Source organism: Phalacrocorax carbo, chromosome 2 (genome assembly GCF_963921805.1).
Source record: "Phalacrocorax carbo chromosome 2, bPhaCar2.1, whole genome shotgun sequence".
Classification (NCBI taxonomy): Eukaryota; Metazoa; Chordata; class Aves; order Suliformes; family Phalacrocoracidae; genus Phalacrocorax; species Phalacrocorax carbo.
Genome location: NC_087514.1, coordinates 72,452,462 through 72,473,004, shown reverse-complemented (window position 1 = coordinate 72,473,004; position 20,543 = coordinate 72,452,462). Strand labels below are relative to the sequence as shown.

The window sequence follows — 20,543 nt, the reverse complement described above, 5'->3', positions numbered from 1 at the left end:
TGGCCATTTAAAAAGCGACTAAGTCACTAGAGGATCAGGTTTTGCTGTCCTAATTCCCTAATTCTATCCATCTGTTCTGTCCCCATATCCCTAATTCCATCACTAGTAGAAGCAATGTTTCTCATTTCCAGACTTGGACAACAGAGTCAACAGCTAACTCTGGTTTTTCTGTTGGAGCAAAGTTATGCAAAGCCAAACTCTGACGGTAGTGACAATTTTGCTGCCTAATGGCTTTTAAATGACACTGACAACTCAGCTGACTTCAAAGTCACACACATGTAGCCAGCAGAGCCTTTAACCACACCAAACAACACTGTACCAATGACGCAAGGAAGACAAGTGTCAACTCTCTTGTTCAGCTGCGTTGATTCAGAAAAAAGACAGCATGTGATGAAGTTTATTCAGGCTGAGCAACAAAGCACATATGACTGTTGATAACAGCCAGAGAGTCTGTAGACTGAGAGTTTTTCATCTCACTGTATAGAAAATACCATATGTTGGGGGAAAACAAGCATTCAGATGAAGAGAGTGATAAGCTGAATGCTCAATCACTCGCCCATCACGCATACTGAAGATCTTAAATTATACCCTCTTTTTTAAATCTTGGATGAAAGACCAGGAAAAGTTGTTTATCTCAACTGTTGGCTTTTCAACATGGTTTCCCACAATATCCTTGCACCCAAGCGGGGACAATTTAGTCTCGATGAGTGGACTATCGCACGTGAAAAACAGCTGGATCACTGGACTATTTGGAAACCAGTTATAAGTGGAATTCCTCAGGGATCTACGCAGGAACCTATCTTGTTTAACACCGTCTACTACACGGAGGAAGAGATGGAACACATCTTCACTGACTTCTTTGAAGACACCAAGCTGGGGTGTGCAGTCGACTTGTGCAAAGGCAGGACACAAGGACGCTGACAAACTGGAGTTCAAGAAAGGGCTGTGATGGTGCTCAGAGGGTGGGCTGTATGTCCCATCAGGAGAGGCTAGGGAACTGGGCTCAGTTAGTCCGGGCAAGAGAAGGCTGAGGGTACATAAGAGCAGCCTTGCAATACCTATTGTGTTGTTACTGAAAAGTCAGAGGCAGGCTCTTGAAGATCAGAGACACTGAATATCAGCTGAACTAGTGAAGGTTCCAGCTAGTACGTGGAAAAAAGTTACACTATGAAGGTAATCAAACATTGGAGCAGGTTACCCAGAGAAGGCATGGTATGTCCATGCTTGGAGGTTTCCAAGACCTGACTGAATAAGGCCCTGAACAACCATGAATGAACTTAGTGATGATCCTTCTTTGAGCAGGAGGCCGGACTGGATAGCCTCCTTAGGTCCCTTCCAACCTATGCAATTCTGTGGCTCTGTGATTTGTCTGACCTTTCAGTTTCCCTTTCAGTTTTACCTGTAACTTGCTAGAATTTCTAATATGGATTCAACATGTTGCACTAACATATGCTCTAATGCTACCTACATTTCAAAGAGTACTTTTTCACCTATTTTAATTAAACTAGCTTGGAATCTGCATCCTTTCATTTTGCGGGGGGGGGTGGGGGGGGGGTGGGGGGGGTGGGGGTGGGGAGGAGGATATGGCAGGTGACAATTCTTTTTTAATTCCAAACAAAACCACCGTTGAATCATCTCACAAGTGTCTCCAGGCTTGATTCTCTACTCCCAACAGGAAAAATTAATCTGTTGTAACTAAAGGTCAAGAACAAAAGCAGTAGACTGCTTGACCCTGACACACAAAAAGGTTTGGAAGCATGCTGTTTTGTATCAGTGTCTAATTCTTGAATGCTGTGGTGAGTTAACCTTGGCTAGCCACCTGGTGTACCTACCAAGCCACTCACTCTCCTCTGCCTCAGCAAGACGGGAAAGAAAATAAGATGAAAAGCTCATGGGTTGAGACAAGTACAGGAAAAACACTCACCAAGTACCATGACAGGCAAAACAGACTCGACTTGGGGAAGATTAAATTTAATTTATTGCCAATTAATAACAGAGTAAGATAGCCAGAAATAAAAAAAAACAAAAACAAAACTAAAACCACCTTTTCCTCACCCCTCCCCTTCTTCCCAGGCTCAACTTCACCCCTGATTCTTCTACCTTCTCCCCCTGCAAAGTGGCACTGGGAAATGGGGGTAGCAGTCAGTTCGCAACACTTCATCTCTGCTGCTCCTTCCTCCTCACGCTGTTCCCCTGGCTCCAGCATGGGATCCCTCCCACAGGATACAGTCCTCCAGGAACTTCTCCAACGTGGGTCCTTCCCATGGGATACAGTTCAAAACCCACTCCAGCACGGTACCTTTCCATAGGGCACAGGCCTTCAGGAACAGACTGCTCCAGCATTTGCCCCCACTGGCCACAGCTCCTTCCAGAAACCTGTCCCAGCATAGACTCTCCACAGGCTGAAGCTTACTTCAGGGCACACACACCTGCTCCAGCATGGGGTCATCACATGCTGCAGGGGGACAGCCTGCATCACCATGGTCTTCACAGGTTGCAGGGGAATCTCTCCTCTGGTGCCTGGAGCACCTCTTCCCTCTCTCCCTCCACTGATCTTGTTGTCTGCAGGGCTTGCTTTCATATTTTTCTTGCTCCTCTCTCTCACAGCTGCTACGCAGCTGTTTCTTACCCCTTCTAAAATGTGTTATCAAAGAGGTGCTACCAACGTCACCGATGGGCTCAGCTTTAGCCAGCAGCAGGTCCGTCTTGGAGCCTTCTGGAACTGGCTCCATCTGACACTGGGACAGCTTCTGGCATCCTCACAGAAGCCATCCCTGCAGCCCCCCTGCTACAAAAACCTTGCAATGTAAACCCTGTACAAATGCCTACCCTCCCTTACAGACTCCACAGTCTTGACCTTAGTATCCAAGCTTCTCTTACCTCATGTACGGATTACTACACCTTCAGTATAAGATTCGAAATAGCCAGTGTTCAGGGCAGGGAGTCACCTTAGTCACTGTTACCGTCCTAGCTCAAGACAAGGTTATCTTATATCTGCCATACTCATCATTACTGAAAGGCAATACCCTCTACTCACAATACAGAGCACTGAACTCCTGTCCTCAATGAGTGATAAAAAACTCACTCTCTGAGGAACAGGATGTCTCCTTTGTAGGTCTCTCATCCCTCCTCTCTACCCCCAACATTCAGAGAAGGACATGACTCTACTCTGTTATTCAATAACTGTGGGCATTCAAAGACAATTTTAAAAACACAAACATTTACTGACACTATCAACCCACCAAAATATAGGTTATTCTGATGTGACAGCACTCTCTCCTTCCTGCTCAGAGATTCTGTGCACAGTGAAATGCCAAGACTCCACGGGCCACAGAGAGTCAGTGGGGAGCACACATGTGCCTGCAAGCAACCCCAAATGCTTTCCAGCCTCATTTTCACAACATGCAGGCGCTGCAAAAACTTGTGTATTTGAAATTGTCCTTCCCCAGCCTGAGCTATTCTCTCATTCCCCGTGAATCCATTTTCCCCAGTGAATCATGAAAACAAAAAACTTAAACCACAATATGACAAATATTTAACACTTTAAAAGCATTTTTAAAGCTTTATGTTACTTTAAATGTAAACGTAGGTTTAGATTTATTACCTCCCAACCCATGCGAGTCAAACTCTCTCCACTTCCCCCACGCCCTAATTTAAGCTTCCTGCAAGTGAACAGACATAAGATTGACAGTTTGTTGGTAACAAGCCTTTCCTGACTTTGTGTGTAACTCATACTGAATTAATGCAGTTTTGTTTACAATGCAGCATTTAGAAACAAAGCATTTTCTCATGTTACGTTCCAGTTGTCTTCTAGCTTTCATCACTGCTAAAGCTGCTGGTTGTTTACAGATAAACGGTGAACTAGGGTGAGTATTAAACTTTAGGAATTTGCTGAAGCACAAGGATAATGGTAGACATCAAACTCAAACTATTGTCTCTGGTATTCTACTCTAAAATGTCTGTATAGTCAAGTATAAGTACATGAAAAATGGAAGCTTAAGTACACAAAGCACTCAAAAAAAAAAAAGGAAAACAAAAAACAAAACCCACCATTGGTGTAATACATCTAGTTTCCAAGACACATAAGATCAAATAACAATTTTCAGAAAGGTGCACATCTAATCAACCGTTTTAACCCAACACAGTCAACACTTAAAGCGTCCTCCTCCAGAGGGCTGCCAGTTGTTTTCAAGACCCTGGGAGGGATACATGGATGAAGGAATGAGTTATAGCTTATTTACCTTTTGGATACTGACCACAAAAGCCTGGGAAAGCATCCCTCTGTAAGATAACTAACATTCCACTTCTCTCATGGAGAGGTTATGCTACAAGTGATTTATTCTGGAGTAACTTCTGCACCTTCGAAAGAGGAGGTTCTCAGGAAGTGGAGCAGTCATGTCACATAGGAGGTCTGCAAGGTAACCACAGCCGAACATCTCTGCTGGAACTACTATGGCTAAGCTCCTTATGCTATTAAGCCTTAATACTAAAAACTACGTTAAACACATATCATTTTCCACTGCATAATGTGACTGATTTACCAAAGATTAAAAAGGGTTCAAAGGGCATACCAAAGACACTGCTCAAAATAAAGAAATCCCTAACAAAAATAATCTACTGACAGTACTGAATCTAACTTACCAAGATGAATAAGAACTGAGTGTACTATGTAGAGTACTCAGTGGTGTTTTTCATAAGTGATGATTACGTCATATTTAGAGATGAGAATTTACACAAATTGCAAACACATTCCTCACTTTGGAAGCTACCAGCAGGTATGCTGCACTATTTACAAAACTTTATAAGGAAACAAGAACTGCCTTATTTACATATCAGAACAAGCTGGTGCACATTAACACTGTGTAATGGAACAGACACCACATGCGTTTTTATCACGCACTAAAACCACATCTTAACTTTTTTCAATAGCTGTAGATGGCATCTGTATTCTTTGCACTTTGTAGCAGCTCAGCTATTGATCCCATATTCTTTTTCCAGCACCTTGATAAACTGATTAAATCTTACTTAGTTTTCTCAGACAGGGTGCGCTAGTAGAGCCAAATAATCTTTTGTTCGTGTAGTGCTACGATAATACAAAAGGAGTATTTGTCTGTATTAAACATAGCAGGCAGATCAGCTACCTGGCAAAGAACACATGCAATACATGTAACACCTCACATGCTACTGATCCAGAAACTGAAGCATGAGAAAGTCACTGCTGTGAAGTAGAGGAAAAAGACTTCAACTGAAAGGAGTGAGGGCTGTAACTATGTGGAGCATTTAAGAGTCAAGAGAAGACAGCAATAAAACTGAGAAGGGAACAGGAACCACAGAAGCAGGTATAAATTTTGATGTGTACAAGGTACAGTTGAGGAATGCAACCTGGGGAAGAGACAATGTGGAGAAAGACAGGAAACCTGCTGGTCATCTTCTACTAGCCTGGGACCCACATGGATTGCTAGTATCAATATAACAAACACCTTTCTCTATTAGATGGTATATACACTTTACCGAGTCTTACAAGATCTGTTTAAGGTCATGAATTTATCTTGCTGCCTGATCCTTCAATGTCCAGTACAACCATGCCTTAATGGTGCCTGGTTGGGAACCATTACCGTGACCTAGATGCTTATCCTACAGGCCTCGCATAGCTGTAAGGCTTGAGAGGAGACATTCTATCTAACTTTTGCCTAAACCGTTACTGTAAGTTTAAGCTACTTAAGAAGAACTTCTTTAATTACAAAAACAAATGTAAAAACCAAACCTGGAGGACCCACAGAGGGGAAGTAGATGGCATTAGAAAAATAAAGCAGACAAGATATTTATGGATAGATTTATCAAAACTGATAAAATTTTTTCTAAAACTAACAAAATTCTTGCACGTGTAAATAATTGTACTAGAGAACAGATTGCAAGACAAGAATCAAGGTACAGGAGGGAAATGAATTGGGCAATCATTTGGCAGGAGGCCCTGAATCAACAGCCCGTACTCAAAGGATTGCCCAAGCAACACATTGCCCAGACAAACAGCTCCAGAAAATTGTGCAACAAACTCTGAAGTGCCAGTGCCTCAAATTAAAGAGAAAGGAAATACAGCTCTCATACAACCCACTACGCTGCTATGGCTTCCAAACACAAACTCATGAGCAACTCAGGTTTTGTGCTTGAGGTTCACAACACATGCCCGCTACTGAATAGCTGGACTTAAAGGTTGTTATTAAATTACTATTGGTTCCAGACAAAAATAGCAGGTTTAGAGGTATGGCATACTACTGCTGAAAGACAATAATTAAGCAGCAACTAAGACGAAGGTAGGGAGATAATCAGTGGTATACTAGTCAGAATAGAGGATTATTTCATATTAAACATATTGAGCAGAGAGATTTGGACTACACTGCTGAAGCCGGCAAGCCAATGTTTATCCTCAAAAAATAAACACAGTGTATTGGGTTTGCGTGGCAAGGTTTGGGTAGCAGAGGGCCTACAGGGGTGGCTTCTGTGAGAAGCTAGAAGCTTCCCCCATGTCTGACAGAGCCAATGTCAGCCAGCTCCAAGACAGACCCGGCACAGGCCAAGGCTGAGTCAAATCAGCGATGGTGGTAGCACCTCTGGGATAACTTATTTAAGAAGGGTAAAAAAAAAAACCTGCACAACTGCAGCCAAAGAGAGAAGTGAGAATATGTGAGCATAACAGCCCTGCAGACACCAAGGTCAGGGAAGGAGGGGGAGAAGGTGCTCCAGGTGCCAGAGCAGAGATTCACCTAGCCCATGGTGAAGATGATGATGAGGCAGGCTGTCCCTGGGCAGCCCATGGAGGTCCATGGTAGAGCAGATATCCACCCGCAGCTCATGGAAGGCCCCGTGCCAGAGCTGGTAGATGTGCCCTGAAGGAGGCTGTGAGCGCATGGGAAGCCTGTGCTGGAGCAGGCTCCTGGCAGGACCTGTGGTGAGAAGAGCCCACGGTGGAGCAGGTTTGCTGGCAGGACTTGTGACCCCCTGGGGGACCCACGCTGGAGCAGTCTGTGAAGAACTGCAGCCTGTGGGTGGGACCCCACACTGAAGCAGGGGAAGAGTGTGAGAAGTCCTCCCCCTGAGGAGGAAGGAGTGGCAGAATCAACACGTGAATTGACCCCAACCCCCATTCCCTGTCCCGCTGCGCCGCTGCAAGGGAGGAGGTAGAGAAAATTGGGGGTGAAGCTGAGCTTGGGAAGAAGGGGCTGGTGAGGGGAAGGTGTTTTAAGACTTGGTTTTATTTCTCATTAACCTACTCTGATACGATTGTTAATAAATAAAGCTAATTTCCCCAAGTTGAATCTGTTTTGCCCATGATGGTAACTGCTGAGTGATCTCTCCCTGCCCTTATCTTGACCCATGAGCCCTTCATTATATTTTCTCTCCCCAGTCCAGCTGAGGAAGAGAGTGATAGAGCAGCTTGGGTGGGACCTGGCCAGGGTCAACCCACCACAGTCAGTCTTCTGTTGTGAGTATATATAGTCTTTACCAACTCTTGAAGCCACATACAGGGATTACTGAACATACCCTAAGAATTCATGAGCTCGCTCCTGCTTTCAAGTTTCGTGCTTCCTATTACACTGAACTTGAATTGCCATCCATCAGAGAAAGTCCTTCTGACAGAGATGCTGATTTAATGAAATACAAGGAGTTTAAGACAAAACTGCTTCTAAGGAATTCCCAGCTCCCCAAAGTAGTCAAAAGTGTGCATGGGTGCACATGTGAAGATACCTACACACACTTGAGAACTCACTTTCTTAGCCCCATTTCAGTCAAGAAGCTGATTTGAAGCCATGAAGCCTATAAGGACACTAAGGATTCCCCCAACAGCACTATTAGAATTCCATTATTAGGAAGAAATTTCTCATCATTATGGGGAAGATTGAAAAAAAAAAAAAATCCCCAAAAAGATGCCTAATAGAACTCTGCCTAGACTTCAGCTCCTTGATAGGAAGAAAAGCCAGACTGCAATCCTGAAGCCAGAAAGATTACCGTGCTCCCTAGGACAAAGCCCAAAAGACTACTGGTGCTGATGCTGAACAAAGCATTCTTGTTCAAAGGGACATGACTGTGTTTTTTTCTTTCACCACCTCTCCCCCTACACATTGGAGGTATATTAACTAACTGCAAAGCATGCTGCTAGAGGATGTTAAAGCATCTCCACTGAATTCAGAGAGGTTTCACAACTATACATGCACACTCACAAGCAAAATAAAAGAAAATAATGTAAAATTATCAAAGGACAGAAGGCTCCAATATATCCTTAGTCTTGCGGAGGGAGGGAGGGAGAACAGCCAACTACTGAAAACCTTTAAGTGTAGAGATTCTCATGGTTTCTCTGAATAACCCGCTCCAGTGCTACACTATCTTCCCAGTGGAGAAATTTTTCATAATGTCCAATGCGAACCTCTCAAACTGAAAACAGGTCTTTGTCTTGTTACATCATCTGCTAATACCCAGACATGCTTGGCTCCATCATCTCTGTAACTGCCCACCAAATAGCTGCAGACTGCTATTGGATCACCCCTTAAGCCTATTCTACATCGGGCAAAGCCCACTCCCCTCAGCCTCCCCTTGCAGGTCACATGGACCACCCTGGTACTCATTCAACTGAAACATCTGCAGTTTCTTGACATTTATTTTAAACTAGTGGGCTCAAAAGAGGTGTTGCTGATGAAGGGTCATCAGTGCCAAGTACAGAGGAACAACAATTTCCCTTGGTCTGCTGGTCACACTCCTAATGTAGCACAGTACCAGATTTAGTGACAATGACAGCACACTACTGGTTCATATTCAACTTAGTTTCAACCATAACCCCCAGTCCTTTTGAGCAAAGCTGCCACTTAGGCCATCAGTTCCCAGCCTATACTGATTCACAGTATTGTATGCCTCAGGTGCACAACTTTGTTCAACTTCATGAAGCCTCTGATGGCCCAGTCCTTAAATCTCTCAAGATCTCTTGGAATTTATCCTTTGCCATACATCATGTCAGCCACTCCCACTAATTTAGTGTCATTTGTAAATGTATGTCATCATCCAAATCACTAGGTATTGAAAAATATGGACTCCAGAATCAACCCTTGGCATACTGCACTGAGCTACCAGCTGGATATCGAGCTATTGATAACGGTCCAGCTGATTTTCAACACATTAAGCAGATTGTTCATCCAGCCCATACTTCCCTCAACTTCTAAATGACAATGTAGTTGAAGACAGTGTCCAAAACCTTAGTAAACTCAAGAAGTAATATATTCACTGTTCTTCTGTCATTCACATAGCCAGCCATTTTGCTACAGAAGGCAAGATACGGGGTAAGCATGCTCTTGTTAAATGCACATCAACTATTAAGTACTAATTTCTTCACCACTTATTAGGAAATGGAACCCAAGTCGAGATAAGCCATAATCCTTCCAGGGACTGAAATGAGGCTGTCAAGCCTATAATTTTCAGAGTTTCTCCTGACTTTCTTACAGACGGATAAAGTCTTTTTCCATGATTTTTCACCCTGCAGTCACATTGCCAACTCTTTCAGCTTCCTAAGGTGAATTCAATCCAGCACCATGGATCTCAGTGTATCCAGTTGCTTTAAGTAGATGTTAACCTGTTGCTCCCGAATGATCTGCCCATCTTCTTCCCAGTTTGCACCAGTGCATACAAAGGGATGAGAACTGGCTCTCACCTGCCAAGACCAAGGCAAGAAAAGCATTGAATACACCAATCTTTCCCACACCATCTATCACTAGGTTGTCTCCCTCACCCCATCAGAGGATCTGCACTCTCCTTGAACTTCCTTTTTCTACTAGCATACCTGTAGAAGTCCTTCTTGTTAATCTTCATTAGCCCTAACTCTGGCTGGCTTTGGCCTTCCAGTTTTCATCCTTAAATACCTGAGTAATGCTTTTATACTGCTCCTCTATTGCTGGTCCATATTTCCACTTCTTATATGTTTCTTTTTTATGGCTTTGTTCATCAAGAAGCCTCTTGCTCAGTCAAGTGGACTTTGTGCTCAAAGTCCTGATCTTCCTGGAAAATGAAATGGTCGTCTCTTGAGCTGTCTATGCATTTTCTCTGAAAAGATCTTTACATTTTCTTTTTAAGCCCATTATTGACTACTTCCCCAGGGATTCTAATTTAGTAAATCCTCAGTAAGCCACAGTCCACAGGCCTGATTTTACTGCTAAGCTTCCCGGACTTCTCCAAATCCTGAACTCAGTCATCTCATGATCATTTAAACTTAAGATCCACCAGCTTCTTCCATTGTTGTGGTTAAATAGGTCAAACAGAGCATTAGCCCTGGCTGCTAGAAATTCATAATCTACACCTTCTAGGAACCTCCAACATTGTCTGCCCAAAGTTTTGAGGCTCTCTGAGCAGATGTCTGGATGGCTGAAACCCTCTGTGAGGCCAATAGGTGGAAGACCTAGTTGTTTGCAGAAAGCATTAACCACAACTTCCACCTTGTCAGGTGATCTGTAAAAACTCCCAAACAGCATTGCTTTTGTTCCTTCCCCCCGATTCTGCCCCACAGACTCAATAAGCACGTGTCTGCATTCATACTAGAGCTGTGTGCAGACAAGGAGCTACCTAAGAGTGCAGCTTTCCCTCTCTTCCTTCCGATCCTTCTTAAACAGCCTACACCTATCCGTGACTCTCTTCCACCCATACATGCAACCTCACCATGTTACAACCCTGCAACTCTACTGGATAAAACATTAATTTTGGAATATGTCCAATTCTATGAAAAGAAAGGCATAAACAGAAAACCATGGCAGAAAGTATTTGCGCCTTTTAAAGGGGATTGACGTACAACATTCAGATATTTAACTGGAAGTGTTCATTTTATTACTCAATTTAATTAAAAAAACCCAAACATTTTTTATTTCTCCAGTGTTTGTTTCTGCCAACAAGTACTTCAGGGCAGGAGATAGTTACTGTAGATTGGTTTTACAAACAAGCATGGGACAAGTACTTTCATTAAGAAGTTTTTGACCCTTCCATTCACTGAATAGGTGTTTCACTTCCACCCAGTAACTCCCAGTTCTTGAGATAATTTGAAAGGGCTGTGGAGACTGCAGAAGACTCCAATGACTAGGGAAAAGCAAGCTCTGCATGCGTCTTCTAAAAGGGTAAAAATACAATCTGAAGAACTACAGGTTGGTCAGCTTTGCTTCAACTGCAGTGAAAATCATGAAACATATCATCTTGGAAAATACTATAGGGCACACAAAGATGATGATGGGGAAAAACACTAGCATGGATTACCAAGGGTAAATCATGCTTGATCACCCTGATTAGCTGCTATAACAAAATTACTAGATCTGTGGATGAGAAGAGAGCAGCTGTTGTTGCTTACCTTGAGTATACAACTTTCAATAGCTGTCACTGACATCATCCTTGAATCCAAGTTGGTGTATTAGAGTCTAGATGGGCTAATTACCAGCTGGCTGGATGACTGGGCTCAAAAGGCAGTAGTTATCAGTTCATACTCTACCTAGAGGCCAGTTATAAGTAGAGTTCCGCAACTGTAACACATCATCATTGAGTTTTTGGAAATCATCAAGCTGGAGGGGTGCAGATGACATCCTCAAGGCAGGGCTGCCATTCAAAGCACCCTAGATGGACTGGCAGAATGGGCCAATAGGAACCACATGAAATTGAAATGTAAAAGTTCTGCTCTTGGGACAGGCTAACCCTCTGCTGCGGTACAGTCTGGGGTCTGATTAGCTGGGGAGCAACTCTGCTGAAAAGGACCTGAGGCTCCCAGCAGACGGCAAGTTGAACCCAAATGAGAAGTGTGCCCTGGCAACAATGAAGGCCAACAAGCATACTGGACTATATCGACAGGAGCACAGCTGGCAGACAGAGGGAACTCACTATTCCTCTTTACTCAGCACTTGTTGGATCACATCCGGGAGACTGCATCCAGTTTTGGGACAAGAATGACATTGATAACTAGAGTAAGTTCTGCAAAGGGCCACCAGTCGCAAGGGGACTGCAACACTTACCCTGCGAAGAAAGGCTGAAGGAACTGGACTCATTTAGCAGAGAGAAAAGATGGCTTTGGCGGACAGAAGAGCGATCTTCTCATGTCTAAGCAGAAGTAACTGCAAAGACAGAGCCAGGCTCTTCACCGAGATGCATGGTAAGAGAACAAGACGCATTGAAATAGGAAAGGTTCCAACTAGACGGACTAAAAAACTTCTCACTAGGCTGCCCGATGAGGTTGCAGAATCTCCATTCTTCTAAGTTTAAGACAGGACAAAGCCCTCAGTCTGAATTCAAACAAAAACCTGGTCTAAATTCGGTTTTGACTCTGCTTTGAATAAGAATTTAGAATATCATTGCAACTCACTCAACTATGAACGAAAGAATCTAGTAAGGTCTCTCATAACAAGAATATTCTCTAGTTAATACTAAGCATTTTCCTATCTAAGTTCCTCTGAAGGGACAGTTCTGGACAGCAACTCTACCTCTTTATATACCACAGAATTTTTTCTTCCACCAGAGAAATCCAATTGGTTTCGTAACTTCTGGATTTTACAGTTCAGTAGCTTATACAGTATTGCCCTATGACACGTCATTACAGCCTCTAAACTTACATCAAAGAAAAATCTGAATTCAAAGACAGAAGGAAAACACCTCTCCATATTAAGATATCAGTATCCATATCAAGAGAGTTCAAGGTCATTAAAAAATAGATCAGAATGAGTATCTGTATCTACTGATAGAAGGGGGGATTTGAAAATACTTCCAATATTTTAAAAGCACTTCTGTATTGAGAAGAACAGAAACACCATTCAATGCATTGCAACATAAGACACATGAGAACATACACCACAGTATTCCCTGCTCATCCCCAAAGGAGGAGGGTCACTCTTTCAATTCCTGATCCTTTTTGACAATAGAAAGGCTAATAAAAATACTGTGCTTACCAGTAGTCAACAGAACAATGCTTAATGTATGCTCAGAGATCTCTGTAGCGAACGGCATTTTCTGCTGGAAAGAAGAAATGGCATTTTCTGCAGAAGGCTGGAATAACTAATTTCAGAATAACAATGAACAACTCTGTGAGGTATCTCTTGATTTGCAGATACTCCACAAAGCATCTGCTTTACTGGGTTTATAATTCTGTCCAGAAGGGGCCAAGGTGGGAATCTTTCTGCTCTATTATAGATGGGGGAATCACATGCAATTATACCTCAGCAACACGAGCCTCAAAAATGCCTGCTGGCTTGCTTCTTCCAGAGATGCAGAGTGCTCCAGGACCCTGCACCTGCACAGCCTTGCTGTCAAGCAGGGGGAACATTCCACGGGTGTCTGAACGGCTTAGAAATCAGCAGTTAAAACAAAGATTTGCACTGTTAATGCCAACCCACCTTCCATATGCCATTTTTCAAGAATTCCTACTATTCAAAAGGAAAAATAATAAATTTCTTTTCCTTTACCAACCTAAGATACCAGAACAGCAAAGCTACTTCTGTAACTAATTCTTCTATGAGAAAAGTTACCACTGAAGTGGAAAACAGCAGTATCCAAAATAAATCCTCATAATAACAGTGGCACTTCAGTGAGATAAATACGAAGGGAAAAGCTCCCTAAATATAAAATGGTCCACTCCAAGAAGGCAGTTTAAGTAAGCCCTTCCACCCTACGGGATCCTATCTCTACTCATTACTAGCAAGCAAATCCACACTAAAAAGAACAAAGGGAAAAAACCCTCTGATATACAAATCATGTACAGCGTTCCCTTAGAACAAAGGTCCTAGAAAAATATTTTTTAAAATTTACTTATTTATTCTCAATCTGCCTTAGAGGAGGGTTGATTTGGCTAGGAAATGTTATAGCAAATAGTATGAAGACAACTGCATATACAAGTTAGGAGCCTATTGATATACTATTTTTATCATCCTGCTACTTAAATAAAAAGCCAAAATTCTGAACTGCTACTTTCTCTACCTTGTGGCCTCTATCAGAGTAGATGAGGACTTCTGTCTTTCCATAGTTAGAATGGGTTATTTCTGCAAATGCTCAATATTTTGGGTTTCACTGTAAAATACTTGGCTTCTCTTTACAGAAGTCTGTAATAGATGTTACTTTTCTTTTTCCCCCTCAGACAAGGACATTTCAAGTATTTCCACAGGACATATTACTTACAAGGTTTCCACAGGGATCCAGGTCTCCCACTTAAGAGTCCAAATGACCACAATGCCAAAGATACATCTGAAGGGAGGATTAAGATGGATGTTACCTCATCTCAAAGCCTGTTCCTTCTGTTTCAACACAGCAATTAACCCAAAGGTTGAAAGGAAACCTACAGGTGAGGTATAGTTCAATCTTAATAGGCTCCCAAAATAAATTTCCCTAAATACTCTCATAAACAAGTTAGAGAAATATGACCTAAAATACAGTGATGTGGGGACTCATCTGGTTAATCAACTGTACTCACAAGACAGCAGCTAAATAATTAGCAGAAGGGCATTTGAAGTTATTTTCTGGATCTGATTCTTTCTAACAGTTTAATTAGTGGTTTGGATGACAGAATGAGTATGCTTTTAAACATTTATAGATGGCATCAAGAGAGACCCATAGCTCAAATAACTTTCGGCAAAGTGTCCAAAATAAACAATTTGGTACCTATATTTTTTTAAAAGATTACACTTTAAAAAAAAATCAAAGTGGTACTAGTAAAGCATCAACCAAAAGAGGTTTAAACATAATCCCCCACACCAAATATAAAATACTATACAAAGGATATATATCAATGAAGCAGTACAGCAGAGAACGGAGTGCTCACAGTGGATTAAACACTGCACGTGGCCAATGTTAGACTGTTGCCAAAGGAAGCAAGTCCCATTTCTAGGAGGCATGTTATCCTAGACAATCAGTGAGGTCTGGAAAGCAACTGTAGTTCCTTGGCACTAATAACACATTACAGTTGGAATCCCATATTAGTTTGGGGCTCCATGTTTTAAACTGCTGACAGATAAAAAGAAAGCACCCAAGAGAGAACTGCAAGGATAATATATGTGCCTTATGAGGAACAAGGAGCAAGTAACAAGGTTGCTTGGATATTTGTCTCAAAAATGCAAAAGGCTACCCTGCCTACCACCTAGGAACCCACAGCCCAACCACAACAATCTAAACATACACTCTCTCGATACACAGAAGCATGTTACGAAGAGGACAGCAACCAGCAAGGTTCTGGATGGAAGAGGAAAGTTTAAATTTGCAGCTGAGATTATTTTGATTAGAATAAAGCTTTACACAGTTAGACCACTACAACAAACGAACAATATACCCAATAGTGTTGTGGGATCTCTTGCCTTTGATGATTTGCAAGAACAAGACTGACAAGTCCAAAGAGACTTGATTCTGCCCCAGTATCATGGGCAAATGAACACCATCACTTGTATTTCTGTGGTCCAAAAGGCTTTTGCAGTATTAAGTACCTGGTATCTTCAGAGTTTGTTTGTTCTTTAATTTAACAAATGCTCACATTAGGAACAGAATTAGAACAGTTGAGGTTGGAAGGGAGCTCCGGAGGTCTTCTGGTCCAATCCCCCTGCTCAAGTAGGGCCAACTAGAGCAGGTTGTCCAGGACCGTGTCCAGGCAGCTTTTGAATCTCTCCAAAGATGGAAACTCCACAGCCTCTCTGAACAACCTGTTCCAGTGCTTGGTCACTCTCACAGTAAAAAAGCTTTTCCTGATGTTCAGACAACGCCTCCTGTGTTTCAGTTTGTGCCCTCTTGCCTCTTGTCCTGACACTGGACACCCCTGAAAAGAGCCTGGCTCCGCCTTCCTTCCATCTTACCAATGCATATAAATACCTGAAGGGAAGATCCCCGCCCAAGCCTTCTCTTTTCTAGGCTACACACTCACAGCTCTCTCAGCCTTTCCTCCTATGACAGATACTCCAGCCCCTCAATCACCTTAGCAGCACTTCACTCAACTCTCTCCAGTACCTCTGTATCGCCCTTGTACTGGGGAGCCCAGATCTGGACCCAGCACTCCAGGTGTGGCCTCACCTATGCTAGGCAGAAGGAAAAGATCACTTCCCTCAACCTGCTGGCAACACTCCTCCATGCAGCCCAGGACATCATCAGCCTTCTTTGCGGCAAAAGCACATTGCTGGCTCATGTTCCAATTTGTGTCCACCAGGAGCCCCAGGTCCTTTCCTGCAAAACTGCTTTCCAGCTGGTGAGACACCTGGGGTTATTCCTCCCTAGATGCAGGACTTGGGACTTGCCTTTGCTAAGGGACAGGAACAGGAAGGGAAGACTTCCTACCAAATAACCAAAGGACAAGACAGTCTATGACTCCCAACAAAGATAAAAGATTAAAAGGTTTCTAGATTCTGTCTCCCTACCTTACTGCTCTAAGAAGAACTTGAGAGAGGGGACACGCACTCTTTCTGTGCTTTAGTGCAAGAGTTAGGAGTCACAAAATGCAAATAAAGTCCTGACAGATCAGTTCATACCACTGAAGTCTCACCCACACCTACATGAGTATGGACAATGACACACAGCATTTAGGAATATTTTAGAAGCAGAAGAGACTGAAACACTCTTTTCTTCTTGTTTATTTCTCTTTTTAGTTTCTATTTAATAATTTTTTTTCATCCTTTTTAGTAGGTTAGCTTTAAGGTAGATAGAACTTCCTTTCCATAAGTTATATTCTTTTCAAGGCCGACTTGAGCAACGTTTCCCAACTGTCTTATTTTATACTTTATTCGTTCTCTATTTTCTTCTCAATTTTTCACTACCTACAAAATGTTTCTTCTGTTCTCTGCATCATTTCAACTACAAACTCCTTACAGATCACATTTACCTTGCTACAACTTACACTTCAAGATCTTGTCAAGCCTGTTCTTCAACATGCACACACCTTCAAGCTAAATGAAATATATTTAAATGAAGTCTAAAATTACTACTTGATAAAACAGCGCTGCACTTGTACAGTGTCTCAGGTGTGACTCATACCTGGGAGCCAATAGACATGCATGCCACGATCAAATATAAGCAAAACAAATGCTATCAAGATTTAAAAGAAACACACAAACACAGAGGTTGGTATTTGCAAGGCAGCCCAAAGGAGTGTGCACCCAACTGAAATGAAGTGAAATTTGGGCACACACCACCACGCTCCAAGGCACATATCTTTCAGCTACGCTTCAGGTTCAAATAAAGAATAAATTAAAAAAAAAATTCAAGGCAATAACCTACAGAAATAACTGAGCACTGGGAGGCAGGCTTCCGATTTTAAACCCTAGCTTTTCCTATTGCTTCAGTCCCTTATTTTTCCAATTTGTTGAACAGCTGTCTGTGAAGTTTTGAGATGTAAACAATGTAGAGCACAGGCAGATGTCTATGCTGCTTTCAATTAATCTTGCAGAAAGTCCAAATAATTTCATTGGGCACAGTTATAAAAAGCTGTACTTGTTCCCAATATTATTGCTAGTAATAGTTTTCTTATTCTGGGTCAGTGTGCGTGTCTGTCTGCTTTCAAGTACAGAAGTAAATTCTCAGTTATCACTCTGCTGTTTCAACACCCAAAACTCAGATGGAGAAAATCAGGTTTGTAATGATTCTTTCTACATTAGTTTCTCCTGTGTATTACACTCTGCTACAAGCAAGCTATGACTGGTAGAAGCCTGCTGTATTCCAGGTTTATTTAATAGCACTGAGTTTGTATTTCCTCCAACATATGAGGAACATTTCTTGATAATACACATCAGATAATCCTGGCATGTGGGTTCATTTTTCACCAAAGCACTGCTCCTTTATTACAAGCAATCAGGCCAGTTTCTACACACTCAAAATGCTCTAATTTACTGAAACTTGTAACTTCTCTGTTACCTGGGATTTGAGCACCTTTACTGGCAGAAGAGTATTTCATACCACTCTGGTTTATTTTGGGGAAAAACATATTTATCTGTGCTAGCTATGTCATTGTTCTTATGGCTCTAATTATCTCAGTAATTTGTTCTCATATATGAAAGCAAAAAAAGGAAAAAAAACCCTGTTAAGCTGTTTTTTGTTTTTTTAACTGCTATCAGCTTTCAGGAAAAGATTTACTGTATTCAGAAAATCAAACCGACATGTAATTATTTATATGGAATAAGATTAAGGGTCCTTTACTCTAAGAGTGTAACTCCTTAACATCTTAGAGTAAGTACATGAAGAAATTCACCAAAATGAGTTTTCTTCAAAATTACATAAAAAGATAAGCAACGCCTCCTGGCATGTGTGTCATTTAGGAGTAGAAAAAAGAGAACAATCAGGAATCAAAACAGGTGTCACTAGTAAGAGCTGTAGCGTAAATGTCTTTTCAAATTGCACACACAGAGCACAAGAACAAACAACATTCCAGCCTCATTCAAGTTTAAATTAAGATTCAGAATACCTAAGGGCTGGTATAAAAGCATCCATTAATTCAGCCTTTTTTAAGGGGAGGAGGGGGGAAGACACAATCTCGCATTTAAGCAGCTATTCCAAGAAAACTGATTATCTTGCTAAGGGAATGTTAATTCTTCTAGCTTTTCGTTCAGCAACTGAACAACAAGACATACATACCTGTATTACATAACAGGATTGAGGCATGCACTCAAAAGAATAAAAAACTTTTTGGATGCCTTCAGCAAAATTTTATTTATACAGTAAGAGATGGAAGCGTTTGTACTGCTAGCTCCTTTCAGTAGATCATAGCACAAGCGCACAGCGAACATGCTGGAGATTTGTCAGAGTACCTCAGAAGTGGAACACCACTAGAAGTCTGCACCTTAGCTTGAAACATAGCAAAACCTACCCTTTAAGTACATATGCAGGTTCTGAAACCCCATCTCGTTATCACAGGGAAGCACGGCACCTGTGCAAATTATAAAATTCCTTGCCAAAGGCCATTTGTGATGGCAGACAAGGTTAAAAACCTATCTGCAACCGATATGCCAATTTTGTGTAGATGGTGCTGTGATTTTTTTTACATCCATACACAAACATTTAGCCATGAAATAAAATTAAGTCCACAGCACAATTAGCATAAAAATCATTATGTGTTTCTGTTATGTTCTGGACAGCTAATTATCATACAATAGATTACATTATGACATGAAAAGGCATATACCAAAGGTTAGAATTGCAAAATTTAGCTGCAGTTTCCATGTTTATCAGAGGGCAGGCAGGAGATAAGGGAATCAAACCCTCATCTTGGTTTCAATGCCCAGCAACATTCCTCTGTTCTGAACCTGTGCTCACCACAGCAGCTTCTATGCTTTCACTCACTCTTGGTAAGAGCAGAATACGGTACTGCTTTGTAAGCATGAAAAAAGCTCCCCACCATTACCCCTCTTCAGTAACCGGGTCTCTATAAAGAAAACACATCTCTCTGGATTCCCTGTCTCCCAGGCGAGCACCTCAGACTTTTCAGACAGCATCCAACTTGCATTGTCCATGGAGACTGCTCACCTGTACAGAGCACAGGCTCTACAACGTCTCAATCGACCCAGATGTGCGTGGCTTTTACATAAAGGCAGCTTAGTCTCTTCTGTCCCCCTTCCCTTGCTAATGCCTCATCTCAGCATCATTCGTGCCGAAGAAACGGGGGCAGGGGAGGAATGCAAGCCAAGTACGACTCGCACAGTCCGAACCACAGATTGTGTAAGATCTGTTCCGTCACATTCTGCCTACACTCTTATCCCACTTGTGGCAACAAATAGTAAATCTCAAAGTCTGCAAGATAAGAATCGGTTGAGTCTTAGCTACCTTTAGCCACCTAAATAATGACAAAAGAGCTGGGCGCCTGCTGAATTATTTTGGGGAAAGGAACACCCAGGATGAAGCAGCAGCCCCGCAGACATCCAATACACAAACACTTTTTTACCCAGACAGAAGCTGCCATGACTTCTTTTTGAAGTGGAGAAGAGCATCTCTGTTAGCTAGCAGTCTCCTTGGACAAACCAGGAACAAAGTCGTCATTTGCTCATGCTTTTCCCTACCAACAAAACTATAGACGTAAAGATCTCCCAGGTGTAAAAGCGACTTGGGGAAGAATGAGTAAAACTAATATCCTGGTTTAAATGAAATGAAACCAACATGCTTAGCAACAGCAAGAGTAGGAAAAGGGCACAGAAGGATCACAGCAGCACCTTAACCCAAGTTAACTAAAGCAGACAGTGGCTTACCTAGCTCTTCAGGCTGAATTGATTTCAGGGAGTAAACTTCAAGAATGAGCAACTGAAAACAGTGCATTAACAGGGCTCAAAAATGGCTTACTATATAGGTTGCAATATTGGCAAGATAAAAACTGCTGAAGACACAGGCACTGGAGCTAGCCTAGAACATCCCTCCCAGAAATTTTTAAATAGTGAAAGGTAAAGGAACAGCTCAGAGGAAAACCACCTACTTTTATCAGTAATGCAATTTTGCAAGAGGTTTCCATTGCATAGTCAACCTGTCTTGGTCTACTCTCTTAACAAACCAGTTTCCAAAATGGAAGACAGTGAATCTGAGGGGCATCTAAATGCTGTTGACTGCTA

General features: G+C 42.1%; 1 protein-coding gene across 6 annotated transcripts in view; it reads right to left on the bottom strand.

The window, feature by feature from the left end:
• Positions 1-20,543, bottom strand: part of EPB41L4B (erythrocyte membrane protein band 4.1 like 4B) — a 191,017-nt gene that overhangs the window by 146,963 nt on the left and 23,511 nt on the right. Inside the window, exon 2 of one of the 6 annotated variants that reach the window (XM_064443265.1) lies at positions 14,167-14,232. The exons of the other annotated variants lie outside the window; for them this stretch is intronic. The gene's annotated coding sequence lies outside the window, so the exon portion shown is untranslated. The remainder of the gene's footprint in view (positions 1-14,166; positions 14,233-20,543) is intronic. 6 annotated transcript variants of the gene reach the window in all.